The following is a 6,000-nucleotide window of genomic DNA, read 5'->3' as shown; positions in this document are numbered from 1 at the left end:
TTTCTAAAAGGTTATAACGGATATGGGCTTAATGGGTGGATACCCATCAGGTTAACCCATATGGGATAATGGGAACCCTATAAGTTAACACATCAGGAAGGTTATGGTCCCCAATACACCAAATCAAATTTAGTTTTCTCATCTCCCCATCAGAGTGAAAACGCAAGTCCCAAGAGGAATCAAGGATTTGGTTGAGGAAGGCCATCATACCACATCTCTTTCAGAAACGTGGTTCAAGGGAGCACATCCAGGAACATGGATTCAGGTATAACACTGCACCCTTTAATTCATAAATATGTGAGGGAATCATTAAATTCAAGATCCTATGATTGGTATTTCACCAATCATAAGGAATTTCCAACAAGTAAATGCATAGACGTGAATGACAATGTCATAGAGTAAAAGTCATTCAAAGTCATGTGAAATGGATAGATTCCTTACACTAATTATAAATCATTGACCAAGAGGAAATTAATGTGTATGAAATCATGAAAATAATGAATGAAGTTAATGAAGGATTGAAATTAACGTGTAATAAATGAATGAAATTAATGAATGAATAAAATTAATGTTTTGAAAATAATGAATGAAATTAATGTTTTGCAATTTTTTAGCGAATGAAAATCGGCCATTGGTGGGTAGATTATTTTATGCAATTTTTTTTTATCAAAATAGGCCATTGGGGAGGTCGATTATTTTGTGCAATTTTTTTGAAAGAAAATAGACTACTTTGTACCCAAGTGTTGTATTAATTTTGTGAATTATAATGGGTTACATGCTAGCTGATTATTGTGAACGTATTCAAGGAAAAAAACTATATTATTATGACCAATACACATGAACATACAACAAGCCATGTATGGTGAGTAGTCAAAGAGATAGAGATGTATTTGCAATGACTAGTAATGACTTACATCCCACTCAAAAAGATGGCTTACATCCCACTCAAAAAGACGGCTTACATTTACAACATATTCACGTGAGTTTAAAAAATTTCACTCACATATTCACATTCACTAATTCATTCATATTTACCTACACCATAAATCTCCACTTACATACTTCTTAACACTCACACTACATTCTCATTCACTCTCCATTCACATACTCAAATACATTCTTAATAATTCCTAGTAATTTATTTAAGTCTTTATAATGGAGCACTTTATTCTTGGGCTAATTGATACTTCTCTACCAACACTGCAAAATGATTATATATCAAACAATGTTTGAAATATGATTGAATGTAGTTTCTGGCCTAGATCTTGTTTCTGCCAATCCCTACCTTCTAAGTCAGTGTTGCAAGTTATCCGCAAAACTACTTTTGGTAACCTGTTGACAGTTGGAGGAGTAGAAATCAACAATCATCTGCTATTAGAGTTGATTGAGAGATTGAGACCGGAAACATATACTTTCCATTTTCCAACGGTTTTTAGCTGTTGTCTTAGGTCAAAATGTTGTAGTGAAATCAACAATCACTCACATATTCACTTTTGGCAACGGTTTTTAGTTGTTGTCTTAGGTCAAAATGTTGTAGTGAATTAGTAAAACAAAATATTTTATTTTTTATACTTGTGTCTGACAAGAGTTTATCTTGCTCCTTCATATCCATAGATGCAATAGGAAAATCAAGATTATGTAGTTCTGGTTCGAAAATTGGTTGATTGTTATTGACTTGAAAATATAGATTCGGTATTGATAGATTTGGTGGAGTTGATTTTATGGATTTTGAAATATTTAGTATATGATTGTTTTAATTCTATGGAACTAATAACTTAGAGATGGTATTGGTCGTAGACATTCTTCCCATTTTCAGAGAAGTTAGAGACGACTCGAAACATAACCTTACTATAAAAATTCCAAAATTAATTAATTAAGTGATGAGATAATTTTGCATAATTTTTATATGGAATTAATAGCTTAGAGACAGTATTAGTTGTAGACATTCTTCCCATTTTCTATGAAGTTAGAGACAACTCGAACCATAAGCTTACTATAAAAATTTCATAACAACTTAAGTCATAAAATAGTTTTTAATTATTTTTTATATGAAATTAAATGCTAAAAATGTTTTGAATCATTTTTATATATGGAATTAATAGCTTAGAGATGATGTTGGTTGTAGAACTTCTTCGGAGAAGTTAGAGACGGTTTGAACCATGACCTTACTATAAAAATTCCACAATTAATTTGTTTAATAAGAAAGTGCTCCATCATTTTTATAGTTGTTAATAGCTTTCATCATGAAATGGACCATTTTCATTATAGGAAAAAAATTTAGTTACTCAACTTTTATAAACTTGGGTAGGAAATAATAACATGATGATATAAATCTTCCACTTTTAACTTACCAAAAGATACACAGGTAATCCAATGTATTATTATTTCTCCATGATTTTTGTTAGATAAGGAATGCAAATAAATTAAAAGGAAAAGTATAATTAAACAAATAGTTAGATAAAACACTATAAGGGAAAGAGAATTAGGCACAAAAAAGAGAACATGTTACCCCTCCATCACGGGTACAAAGGGACTAACTCCCTAAATCCTCTTTTCCCCCATCTCCTCTCCATCTTTGGCGGTGGCAATAAGTTCTTACCAGCAGAGGCTGAAACAACCAAAGGATCAAGATGACGGCTTGGCTTCAAGGTTGTTGTCCTGTTTTTTTTAAGCTCCTTTTGGTGGTGAACTGTGGTGGTTCCCACCCATCATCGTGGTGGTTCTACAAATGGGTAACCATCTTCTTCACTCCTATTTTAATTCATCTGATGATACGGAGTCGATGGTGGATATGGAGGTTCAGTTCCTCTCTCCGGTGACTATAGTGGTTTGGTTCTTCTCTCTGGTGGCTATGGTGGTTTGACATTTTGATTTTTGTTAAAGATGTTTCGGTGAATGGGTTATGCTTTGATGAAACCAGTGGGTTCTTTCATATGGGTAATACATGGATAGGGAGGATTTTGGTACTCTCCTCTATGGTGGACTGAATTGGTTCAAGCTCTTGAAAGGTACAAAAATAGAGTGATGTCGGTATTGATAATGGCTCATGAATTACGCCTTCAGACCACTGCAAGTTCAGTGAAGGCTAGGCCGAGTAGGGAATTTTCATAGGGATCATATCATTGCCACTCTTATCATCATGTAATAATATAATACTAATATGCTATCCCTCTATTTTATCCAGATCGGGATTCAGAACAAAGAGGAAGGGCATCTAAGGTTATGCTACAAGAGCAGGGAAAGCAACAAGTATCAGCATTATTGAATAGAGTGGAACTAAACAAGTGATGGTATTTGATCTATGTATTTTGCATCAACTGGAGCCTTAGCCAACACCTTATTCATACAGTTATTCTGTGTGTAGTTACAGTGAAGTCCCCAACAGGGAGGTTGTTGCATTATTTGGTTCTATCACTCTAACACCATCATAGATTAAGCGCTAGAATCATCTAGTTTGAAATTTAAATTGTCGCTGTGATAGCAAGGGAATCGGGGCGATGTACATGCTCCATAGTATCTATTTGCTATAGTCATATTGGAGTTTACTATTTTATTTTAATATATCTTTGTTCAAAGCCCCCAACCCTTGGCATAGCCTAATTGTTGAATGATCAATTCTTGAAAATGTTATTAAAGTTAAATATAAGTTATTAGACAATCATTTATCAATGTATTTCCTATTTGATATTTTTCAAAATCTCATAGTTGAAACAACTTTTTCTATAATTGTATTATTAACTTCAAAAGAAGCTAAACTAATAGGTGAATAATCGTGTTTTAACAAATTATTTGAAACATTATTGATCTTTTTGAAAGAATTAAATTCAACATTTTGTTTTATATATTCATGATGTAAGTTGTAAGTTAATTATCACACAGCACCAAATCAAATGAACAAAAATCATGTGAATAAAAGTTTGCAAGTTTAATCAGTTATCATATCAAAACTAGAGAAGAAATTAGTTACGCTCAAACAAAACAGACAAAGAAGCATTTAAGTATTTACCTCAGAAGATAATCATAAAATTTCTTAAATTGCATATCCAAAATATTATAAAATAACTCAACACAACACTATTGATTATTTCTATTTTACGAAGCATGTCATATTGTTTACAAAAAAAAAAAAAATGAAGTTAGGCTTCTGGAGTTTATAAGTGATATAATCATTTTAAAACATTTTGAGGTGTACTAATACATAGCACCTTCCCTGAATACACGGATTGAAATAAACGAGCTTTCCAGTATCGTGTGACTAATTATTCCATTGTTGCAGCTTGAACGACAAACACAATCAACTAAGGAATATCATGTTTGCTTTAATTAAAATTCCTCTTTATTAGACTTGGTTTTACTCATAACCAAGCATGAGTTACGTGTTAAATTCTAAATGAATTACCCTTTTTTGGTACAATGAATTACCCTTTAAATAATTGCTTGTCATTACACATAAAAAAATATTATTAGTCACCAAATATATCTAAGAAATTCAAACTTACAAATAAACTTCTAATTCATTGTGCAAAGAGAACAAATAATTTACCAAGCTCGTTCGATAATCAACTTTATTGTTCATACACGTGTACAAGTCTTGATAGGTAGTTCGTTGCCCAAGATTTCTGGGACAGAGTAGATTAAATTTATAGAAAATGTTAATAAATATCTTGACTATTGCTTAAGAAAAAGAAAAGGTTGTCTTAATTTTCCAAGAACATTTATTTCTTTTTTTGTATTCCTTAAAAATACTCTTCAGATACCAGTTAACTCAATCCTATAATTATTTATGATTCTATACACAAACACTGATCAAAAGGAACATGCTTGTATTTAGGTGGCAAGATAAAATACAAGCCTGAAAAGCCTTTAAGCGTGAAAAGAGTAAAGTATTTTTTAACTTATCTCTTTAGATCCATTTAATATTTGACAAATGTTTTATCTTTATTCTCTTAAAAATAAGGTAACATTCCTGATTCCATACCCACTGTAAGCATATTTTACAAACAAGTCTTACTTTGAGAGTTGAGACCTAAATTTCCTGCCACCTTTAGCTCATTCAAACGACTACTTGTACTTTTAGGTGTTTAACATTTTGTTATAATGCTAATTGTGTTTTCAGAGTTTACTTTATATGATGCTTTAACTTGTTCATTGATGGTTCATTTTAATCATCTTTCAATTGCCTTCAAGATGAACAATTTTTAGGTGTTCAATCTTTGTTTTAGATGTTCAATTTTGTTTACTGAACTTTGTGATAAATCTTTAGCCTGTAGGACTTCCTAAGGACTGTTCTGATATTATCGTTATTTTGTAGGACTTATTGTGATGCTTTGGTAGGAAAGTAGTATGGCAAGAGTAAGACGCTTGAATTTTTAACAAATAACTCTTCTCCTCAAAAATATTTTTAACAAATAACTTGAATATAATTTTTCAACTAAACTCAAATAGTAGCACACTTTTGTAGGACATATATAACCAAGAACAAGAACTTCCTAAAACCAATGAAACACATGTTATGTAAAAAATGAGAAGAAACTATATGCCTATTGGTGAAATTATCAACTCAACCAATCAGAAATTTGTGCATATAAGCGGTAATAAAATACAAAACACAAGTAACAAAGTTCCAAGAGACTAAAACAATCTAGCTACTAGTAATTCAAAGGAAACTACGAAGTTCCTCCAATCGCTAAACAATAGCTAATATGTATATAGGCACGATGCAAAAGGTAGCTTGTTTTCAATTCAATCAACAAACACCCGTGTCTGACTCAGTGCCAAAAATTAACAGTCAAACAATAAAATTAACAACTAAAAAAAATGAATATGACCAGAAAATTGTGTCTTCAAAAAAATTAAGTTTAATTTGAAGGGTCTTCATCTGGCACTTTAATTTAGGCTCTAAGCGGCAGTCAGGTAACTATTAATTAAGCTCCTGCTGTTGACTCGATTATAGAGCCATTCCTCGTTTCATCTCATTTTCTACTCGAAATCTAAATAAGC

The sequence above is a fragment of the Lupinus angustifolius genome, unplaced genomic scaffold, assembly GCF_001865875.1.
Source record: "Lupinus angustifolius cultivar Tanjil unplaced genomic scaffold, LupAngTanjil_v1.0 Scaffold_1_1096, whole genome shotgun sequence".
Classification (NCBI taxonomy): domain Eukaryota; kingdom Viridiplantae; phylum Streptophyta; class Magnoliopsida; order Fabales; family Fabaceae; genus Lupinus; species Lupinus angustifolius.
Note: the sequence above shows the minus strand (reverse complement) of the source record.